Genomic DNA, 10,788 nt, shown 5'->3' on the forward strand with positions numbered 1-10,788 from the left:
AGCCCACGTGCCACAACTACTGAAGCCCGCCCACCCAAAGCCCGTGCTCCACAACAAGAGAAGCCACGGCAATGAGAAGCCCATGCACTTCAATGAAGAGTAGCCCCCGCTCACCGCAACTAGAGAAAGCCCACGCGCAGCAACGAAGACCCAAAGCAGCCAAAAATAAATAAATAAATATATTTTTTAAAAAGAGGTAAAGAAATAATAGAAAATGGAAGTAAAGAGAAGATTATTCATGAGATTTTTCTTTAATTTTAATCTAGGTATAGCATCTCTTCAGCATATATTCAGAGAAGTATAAAAATCTTAAGGGTAGTTCAGTAAATTTTCACAAAGTGATTATGTAAAACAGCACCCAGCCAGATTAAGATAAGAACATTACCAGCACCCCCCAAACAGCTGGTACTCCCCCACCCTGACACCCCAAAGTTAACCACTATCCTTGTTTCCAAAATCCTAACTAAGATGTGCTTGTTTTTGAAATTTATATAAATGAAATCTTACAGTATGTGCTTTTTTTCTGTTGCCTTTTATTCAGCATGTTTGTGAAGTTCATCCGTATTCATATATTGTTTAAATGCAGCATAATGGGTATTAAATATTTATTTTAAACTAACTGTTTTACAATATGCAAGAAACTACATATTTGAATCTATTAATCATGTGAAGAAAAATTTGGATGTCAACTCAAAAGTATGGAGGTGTAGTTATTTGATGTCCGTGGGCTTCAATTTTATTATATGTTAAATGGAGCTAAATACTGTTTTCCTCATTGAGTTGCTGTGTGGCTCTACACAGAAAGTACTTGGCACAGTTGCTGACACATCTTATAAACAGCAGCCGTGGTTGTGGTTGTGGTTGTTGCCTTCCTATGAGCCATCCCAACTTTAATATTAACACCGTCTCCAAATCCCTTCTCCTTACTAACCCCCAAGTGATATATCTAAAACATATAAACAAACATGTCCCTCCCATGCTGAAATTAACATTGTCCTAGTTTTTTTACCACTTAAAGTATGTAGTCCAAGCACTCCTGCATGACTTGCAATGACAACCTAGACCAGACCCCTGCCTACCTCCTCTGTAATTTAGGGTTGCCAATACATCTTTCACGGAACTGTTGGGGAAAAATAACGGGGGGAAAAAAGAAGAAATTTAAAAAAAAAAAAGCTTAGTGTATGTATGTAAAGCATTTGGCATGAAACAGGTATATAACGAATGGTAAGTTACTCAGGTAGGTAGGAAGAAAGGGAGAGAAGCAAGATTGTTGCCTAATTTGATGATGTTGGCATTAGAAGGATACCTATTATGATGACAGGTCTCAGTCTGTTGGTCTTGATACCCACTTTCTAGCTTAGTTGGGTAGAAGAGGCATAAGGAAAATAAGTATGCTACATGATTTTATCCCATTTTGTATATGAGAGAACTGTGGTCCTGAAAGGTTAAGTGATTTGCCCAAGAATTTACACGGAATTCATGGCAGAACCAGGATTCTCATGTGAATCTGTCAGATTCCAGAGCTGCTTTTTTTTCCGTCCATTCCATGGCTCTCTGAAATATTCAAATTTTATTGTGGTGTCTCAAACATGCTTTCCTCCTAGGGGGAGATAACTTCCAATATTAGCCTCTCTGAGCCTCAGGGTCTAGCTTGTAAAATTGGGCTAATAATAATAATTACCTTTTAAATGAGTTAATACTTGTGAAGTGCCTAGAATAGCACTTGATAAGTGTTACCTCTGTTGTTGTTTTAATTTTACAGTATCAGTTCATTGGATTTATGATTTAAATAGAAAATCAGTGTATGAGGCTTTGGCCAAAATAGATCAGATTTCTCATGGGAGCATTATCCCTTCCACATAAGGTAAACATCAGTGTTCTGATATACCCTTGACCATTTTCCTAACCATTACCATAGGTCCTTAACATTCCTGTGAACTCAAGACTCAATAATAGGTGCTAAATAATTACTAATTCAAAATTAGTTATTAAAATCCCTGCTATTAAAAGCTTGCAACTGGGACTTCCCTGGTGGCACAGTGGTTAAGAATCCGCGTGCCAATGCAGAGGACACGGGTTCGAGCCCCGGTCCGGGAAGATCCCACATGCCACGGAGCAACTAAGCCCGTGCACCACAACTACTAAGCCTGCACTCTAGAGCCTATAAGCCACAACTACTGAGCCCGCGAGCCACAACTACTGAAGCCCATGCGCCTAGAACCCGCGCTCCGCAACAAGAGAAGCCACCGCAATGAGAAGCCCGCACACTGCAATGAAGAGTAGCTCCTGCTCGCCGCAACTAGAGAAAGCCGGTGCGCAGCAACGAAGACTCAACACAGCCAAAACTAACTAAATAAATAAATTTTAAAAAGCTTGCAACAAACCTGTAAAGTTAGCACACATCTCAAAAAAAAAAAAAGAAAAAAATTAACCATACATTCCATGGTAAAATTATATATTCTTATCTAATAAACTTGCCATAGTATCCTATTTTTAAGAACTCAACTTCTCCCCATAGTTCTTAAAAATACCGTGAAGCTCAGTTAAAAATATAAATGTTGTTTATAAATAATGTTAAAATATACATTTTCTATTATTACAGTAATAATGGTAATATCCAAAATTCTATAACATTCCATAATTTATGATGTGTTTTTACATTTATTGTGTTTATTTTTTCTCATGAACATGTGTTTGACCAGGCATATTGTAAATATAAATGTTGTCATTTATATTCATGGCAAGGTGAAAATGAATGGTGCATTTCAAAGGATAATTTAAATCATCCTTTATGCATATAACACGTCAAGAAAAGGACTTGCGTGGACAGAGACAGTACTGTTTAATAGAAATTAACTGAGCATTTATCACGGCCACAGTGGATTAGGCAGAGGACACAAGGATGACCTGAACACAATCCCTGTCCTTTGTGAGGACCCAGCCCGTCTGGACGTGGCTGAACAACATGCACATTGCTGAGCTGAAATATTTAGATTCTCAGGATGTGTAGTCCATAGAGAGGAAGCAAAGAGGGAGGACTCAATCAGCTGATAATTTAGAAAACACTATCGTCGTGAGAAGGTGCTGTAGGGCCAGAGGCTAGAGGCTTGCTTGTCAATATGTCGTCTGCAGAGCAGCAGCATCTGCATGCCCAGGAGCGCGAACTACAGCATCTCAAAGCCCACACCTGACCTTCTGAGGCAGCTTTTGAACTTCAACAAGATCCCCAAGTGATCTGTACACACATTATAGTTGGTTTAGAAGCCCCGGTATAGAATGGTTCTCCATGCTGCCTGTACATTAGAAAGATCTGGGGAGTTTTATTAAAAATGTCCAGACTTGGGCCTTACCTCAAGAATCACTTACCCATCTTCGTCATATCTCAGCTCAAACAACACTTTCTCTTGGAAGTCTTCCCTGACCCACCTTCAGACCAAGATTGATTCCTCAGTGATCATTCTCAAGGCATGCTTAGCTCTAATTACACTTTGTAACTAAGCATTTGTTTATGGTATATGATAACTGTCTCTCAGATTGGCAAACACTCTATGAGAGCAGCAACTGTTTCTGGTTTTGCTTATCGTTACACCCCCAGCGCCTAGTAGAATTCCTGTCACATGTTAGACATTCAATTCGCTCATTCATCCATTCCACAAATATCTGTTGAGCACCTACAGTATTCTAACTGCTTGAGATGTATCAGTGAATGAAACAAGGGTCCCTGAAGGAAGTGACAGAAAATAAATGTGTTGTTCTATCTCTAGCAAGGAAAGAAAATTAATGATAAGGATGAAAAATAAAAGGATGAAAAATAAAAGGATAATATAGTACGTTAGAGAGATATACGTGTTGTAAAAACTAAGAATGAAGGCAGGGTTAGGAGAACTGGGAGCTCTAATTGGGCTGGGACAAGGTAACATTTAAACAGGGCAGTAAGGGTAACACGTCACATCTGCAAGAGACTTGGAGGGAGAGAGTTAGCCCACAGGTCTCTCGAGAAAGAACACACCGGACTAGAGAAACAACACTGCAAAGGTCCTGAGGAAGGAGCATGCTGGTGTTCCAGGAACTGCAAAAAGGCCAGAGTGGGCAACGTGGAATAGTGGGGAGACAGAGGAGTTGGGCAAGCTGGGGGTTAGGAGTTAGAGACGACTACACAGAGGGAACTGAGGACCAGACCATATAATGCAGGTTCTCGCAGGAGGGTGGTAAGGACTTCGGCTTTTTCACTGTGTGAAACATGGAGCCCTTGCAGGATTTTGAACAGCAGAGTGATATAACTTGACTTATTTTTAAAGAGAATATTCTGATTACTGTGTTGAGAACACATTAAAGTGGATCAAGAGTAGAAGCAGAGAAAAAAAAATCAAGAAACTACTGCAGCAAGTCAGGTGAAAAATGATGGTAATGATGGTGGCTTGGACCCAGGCGTTAGCAGCGGCATTGGAGAGAATTGGTTCAGAGTCTGAATAACATGTATACACTCGTCAATCCATGTATTATCACAAAGCAAACACAATTATGTAAACATCACTAAGGTCGAGGAAGAGAAGTCCACTCATGTCTCCTCCTCCCTAAGGGTAACTACTAACCTGACTTCTAATACCATTAGTTTACCTATTTTCAATCTTTACATAAATGGAATCAACAGTATATATTTTTTGTGGGTCTGTCCTCTTCTCTTGAAATCGATTCATGTTGTTACATGTAACTGAAGTTCATGAGAGTTTATTGCAGGACAGTGTTTGAGTGTATAAATATGCATAATTCGTTTATCCTTCTTACTGTTGTCAAGTATTGGTTGTTCCCAGCTTGTGGCTGTTTTGAATAATGGTACCCTGAACATTCTTAAACATGTATTTTTGTGTCAATATCTATTGGTCTTATTGCTAGAAGTAGAATTGGATATTAGGTAATTAGTTATGGATACATACAATTTTAGTAGATAATGTTAAGCAATTTCCTAAAGTGCATTTTATCAACTTTAACTCTTACCAGTTGGGTATAAAGTGTTCCAATCGCTCTGCATCAGTCTTTGTAAATTTTAGCCACTTTATTGAATATGTAGTGATATCTCAGAGGGGATTTAATTTACATTTTTCTGATGACTTAAAGTTGAACACCTTTTCATATGTTTATTGACCGTTTGGAGATGGTCTTTGTGAAGTACCTTTTCAAGAATGCATTCTTCTATTGAATTGTCTGTGTCTTTTTTTTTTTTTTTTTTTTTTGCGGTTCGCGGGCCTCTCACTGTCGTGGCCTCTCCCGTTGCGGAGCACCGGCTCCGGACGCGCAGGCTCAGCGGCCATGGCTCATGGGCCCAGCCGCTCCGCGGCATGTGGGATCCTCCCGGACCGGGGCGCGAACCCGCGTCCCCTGCATCGGCAGGCGGACTCTCAACCACTGCGCCACCAGGGAAGTCCCGTCTGTGTCTTTTTTTCTCCCTGATTTCTAGAAATTCCTTCTATATTTTGGGAATGAGACTTTTGTCAACTGCATGTATTGCAAATGTCTTCTCATACTATGTGGTTTACCTTTCACTTTCTTCAATAGTGTCTTCTGATGATTACAATTTCTTAACTTTAATGTAGTCTGATTTATTAATATTTTCATTTATGGTTAATGCTTTTTGTCTCTTATTGAGAAATCTTTCCACATGGAAAGATCATGAAGATCTTGTGTTATGTTACCTTCTAGACATTTTATTAGTTTACTACTTATATTTAGCTCTACTGTCCAACTGGACTTAATTACGGTGCAAAATAGGGATCAAGTTTCATTTTTTTCCCTTGTGAAGAACCAGCTGACCTGGCTCCATCTATTGAAAAGACGGTCTTTCCACTTCTCTTCTATACTGCAACTTTTATCACAAATCAAGAGTTCATGTTTGTGTGTGTCTAGTTCTAAATTCTCTGTTCTGTTCCACTGATCTATTGCCAATTATTTTGGCTTTCAGCCCAGATATTCAGTAGTACAAGTTGTCCATGTTTTTCTTCTGCTTTAAGAGTATTTTGGATATTCTTAGCCCTTTGCATTTCCACATAAATTTTAGAATCAGCTTGTTAACTTTAACAGCAATAACAATGAAAAACTCATTCAGGTTTTGGTTGTGATTTAAATCTATAAATGAATTAGGGGAGAACCGACATCTGTGCAATACTGCATCCTCCAATCAGTGAACACGGTACACACATCTATTGATTTATGTCTTTAATTTCTATCAATAATGCTTTACAGATTTGTGTGTAGATGCCTTATGTATCTTTCATTAAATATATATCCAAGAGTTTTATATTTTTAATGCCACCACAAATAATCACTTTATTCTGTTGTATAGAACTATATGAAAATTTATATGTTGAACTTGTACCCACGAAACTTGCTAAACTTATTAACTACATATATGTAGACTGTTTTGGATTTTCAATGTATGCAATTACATTGTATAAGAATAACAACATTTCCATTTCTTTCTTTTGAATCCTTGTAGCTTTTAATTTTTCTTTGCCTACAGAACCTTACTTCTGTAAGGTTTTCCTGTCTCATTCCTAGTCCAGAGGAAAGCTTTCAACAGTTCTGCTTTAAGTATGATGCTTGCTGTATGCTTTTTGCAGATGTCCATAACCAGATTAAGGAAGTTTCCCTCTATTCCTAGTTTGCTGAAGTTTTTTATCATGAAGAGATGTTGAACTTTATCAAATTATTTTTCTGTATCTATTTTTCTCTTTTATCCTGTTAATGTGGTAAATCACACTAATTGGCTTGCAAATGTTAAACCAAACTTTGATTTCCGGGTTAAAATCTATTTGATCATGATATAATATCCTTTTCATATATTGCCAGATTTAGTTAGATAACAAAATCCTAAAACAATGTTAGCAATGTTCATGGATGAGATTGGCCTGATATTTGCCTTATACCAACCTTCTCAGGTTTTGGCATTAAGGTTATACTGGCCTCATAAACATATTGAAGTGCAGTTAGTCTTTTTATTCTCTGGAAGACTTTGTGTCAGATTAGCATTATTTTTTCTTTTTATATTTGGTAGGATTTGCCAATAAGACCATTTAAGTATGGAGTTTCCTTTTTGGTGAAGGTTTAAAATGCTGATTAAATCTAAAAATTATAGAATGGGAAGAAATAGCATGAGGCCTGAAAGCCATTCTCTCCTTTCACTGAAAGACACCTGGGTAGAAAGAAAGATGACCTAGTCAAGTAAACTTCAAGACCAAACTCAGTCCTTCTACGTGCCGTAAGTGCCCAGTAGATCCTTCCTGAAAGCCATATCTACAGCAAGGAGAAATTTGCCATTTTCAGAATTATTTTTCCTTGACTGCATTAAGAATTAAATTTTGCTGCTGTGATTGTCCCTACTTTCCTTGGCTTTATTGTAAACATCTCCTTGTCAGGTTTTCTTATTTTTTCTAATGTTCCCTTTTAGTCACCTCCCAGTGTCCAACAAAACAGGCTGATGGAATAGGAAAGGAATCAGAGAAAAATATTAATATATTAATATCTAGAATGCTATTCCCACAACATCCATGTATTCATTAGAAAAAAATGAATGATAGAAGCAAATTTGGGATATTATTTGTGAAATAAGTGACAGAGAAAGACAAATATCATATGATCTAACTTATATGTGGAATCTAAAAAAAAAATTATAGAAACAGAATAGATGGTTGTTTCTGGAGTGGGGGGTGCAGGCTGAGAATGAGTGAAGACAGTCAAAGTGCATAAACTTCTAGTTATAAGACAAATACATCCTGGGGATGTAAGGTACAGCATGATGACTGTAGTTAACGATACTGTATTATATACTTGAAAGTTGCTAAGAGAGTAGATCTTGAACACTCTCACTACACACACACAAAATTGTAATTATGTGAGTTGATGGATGGGTTAACTAATCTGATAGTGGGAAACATTTCCCAATGTATACATATATCAAATCATTATGTTGTACATCCTAAACTTACACAATATTATATGTCAATTGTATCTCAATAAATCTGGAAAAAAGATGCAAAAATTATTTGAAGGTGTCTTGTAATTAGCAGAAAATGTGAAACTGCTCAGCCTTGAAAGGTTAGACCAGGTCAAGTCTCCTCCAATGTCACCCTCTCATTCACCTACATTTGGTCTCCCAAAGGAAGAAGCAGGAGATAAATAAGATGCTTTAGCTGACAGTTTGATATGGGAAACACTTAACTTTTTGATGGCTTATCTCAGTCAGAATTCAGTGGTTATTTCCCATCGTAGTCTAATAACACGAAAAGTAAGCAATCATGTCACTGGTGTCATGCCCTTAGAAATGTGATTCAAGACAGTCACAGTGCTCTTCAACATGTTTTCTTCTTTCCTTGATCATTTTTAAACTGGTAACTTACATTTGAAGTGACTTTGAGAATGATTTTTTTTTCTTTCTTCATACAAAAAAGGAGGGGGGAGGGGGGAACATTCCCAAGCTTGTGCTATGAAATCCTTTTGGAACAAACCTAGTTTCTCACTTAAGTGGTAATCAATATTGCTGCCAAACAAATTATCTTTGCAGTGAGACATAAAGTATATCTTTGTGTTTCCTAAAAATTAAAAAAGCCCTATATTAACCCTCTTAGGTTATGACACAGGCAAAATTATCAATAAAATCATAGCCTTTACGCAAAAGCCTCCAAGCTCTCTCAGAACCTTCCTGCCGCCACATTAGGACCTCACTGTTCCAGCCTCCAGGACCCATCCCATCCTTCCAGCCTGCGATCAGCAGCAGAGAAAAACTAATTACATACCATTTTCTTGCCCCGTACACACTTTGAAGTGAACAAAGAGATTATAGTAAATTTTAACAGTGAGGGAATTTGTGCACATCCAGGCCAGTCAGTGTGGCAGTCAAATCGGTGCCAAGTTCTGGAAGGTGATTAGTGATGAACATGGCATTGACCCCACCAGCACCTATCATGGGACTAGCAACCTGCAGCTGGACCGCATCTCCGTGTACTACAGTGAAGCCACAGGTGGCAAATTTGTTCCTCGTGCTATCTTGGTGGATCTAGAACCAGGGACCATGGACTCTGTTCACTCAGGTCCTTTAGGTCAGATCTTCAGACCAGACAACTTTGTTTTTAGTCAGTCGGAGGCAAGCAACAGCTGGGCCAAGGGCCACTATACAGAGGGGGCCAAGCTGGCTGACTCGGTCCTGGATGTGGTTCGGAAGGAGGCCGAGAGCTGTGACTGCCAGCAGGGCTTCCAACTGACCCACTCGCTGGGAGGGGGCATGGGCTCTGGAATGGGCACCTTGCTCATCAGCAAGACCTGTAAAGAATATCCTGACCACATCCTGAACACCGTCAGTGTGGTGCCCTCACCCAAAGTGTCCGGCCCTGTGGTTGAGCCCTACAACACCAACACCCATGAGCTGGTAGAGAACACTGATGACACTTACTGCATTGACAACAAGGCCCTTTACGACATCTGTTTCTGCAACCTCAAGCTGACCATGCCAACCTACAGGGACCTAAACCACCTCGTGACACCATGAGTGGTGTCACCACCTGCCTCTGCTTCCCTGGCCAGCCCAATGCTGACCTCCACAAGCTAGCAGTCAACATGGTGCCCTTCCCACGGCTCCACATCTTCCTGCCTGGCTTTGCCCCTCTGACCAGCCATGGAAGCCCGCAGTATCGGGCCTTCCCTGTGCCCGAGCTCACCCAGCAGGTCTTAGATGCCAAGAACATGATGGCTGCCTGTGACCCCCGCCATGGCCCGTACCTCACCATGGCTGCTGTCTTCCGTGGATGGACGTCCATGAAGGAGATGCATGAGCAGATGCTCAACGTGCAGAACAAGAACAGCAGCTACTTCATGGAATGGATCCCCAGCAACATCAAGACGGCCGTCTGCGACATCCCACCCCATGGCCTCATAAGGGCACTCACCTTCACTGGCCACAGCACGGCCATCCAGGAGCTGTTTAAGTGCATCTCAGAGGGGTTCACTGCCATATTCCTCCAGAAGGCTTTCCTCCACTGGTACACAGGTGAGGGCATGGATGAGATGGAGTTCACCGAGGCTGAGAGCAACATGAACGACCTTATCTCCGAGTACCAGCAGTACCAGGATGCCACTGCAGAAGAGGAGGATTTCAGTGAGGAGGCTGAAGAGGAGGCCTAAGGCCGAGTCCCCACGACCGCAGGCTTCTCACTCCCCTCAGCCTTCCTCCTCAACGGCCCCTTTCTTCTCCCTCAGAATTTGTGTTTTCTGCCTCTATCTTGTTTTTTCTTTTTGGTGGTGGGGGGGGGTGGTTTCTAGAACACTGCCTGGTATATGATAGGTGCTCAATAAGTATTTGTTGTTTGTTCAGTGTCTGCTCTCTCTTTCCACTCTGGGGCACCTAGATTTCTGCCATTCTGGGTAACCCTATATTTCCTTCTCGTGCCCACTCCTCCGACCTGTCCAGTTAACATTTCCCTCTCTGTTTTTCAGATAACTCTCCAAGAAGCCAAAAATAAATGGGAATTGAAAACAAAAACAAACCAACAAACAAAATTAAAAGCCTCCAAGACCTCCTGAACTGAACAATTCTGATCCTCCCTGGGAATGGCTCTGCCATTGGGTTATGAATCTTTTTAAGCTGCAGTGTTTTATATAAAATAAATATATTTTATTTAAATATATTTTTACACAAATGGAATTTCTATATTTCAAGGTAGAATTGTATGTAACTATGCAATTTGGTCAGTTGGATTTAGTTCAGTTGACCTTCATACCATGATATTAAAGGGTATAGAGATA

At 40.0% G+C, this 10,788-nt stretch overlaps 1 pseudogene across 1 annotated transcript; it reads left to right on the top strand.

The window, feature by feature from the left end:
- The first annotated feature begins 9,046 nt into the window (after positions 1–9,046).
- Positions 9,047–10,167, top strand: LOC309820246 (tubulin beta chain-like; annotated as a pseudogene). Its single transcript has one exon. The product of its transcript is annotated as a tubulin beta chain-like (transcript).
- The last annotated feature ends 621 nt before the right edge of the window (positions 10,168–10,788 follow it).

The sequence above is a fragment of the Grampus griseus genome (assembly GCF_964374135.1).
Source record: "Grampus griseus genome assembly, chromosome: 3".
Taxonomy (NCBI): Eukaryota; Metazoa; Chordata; class Mammalia; order Artiodactyla; family Delphinidae; genus Grampus; species Grampus griseus.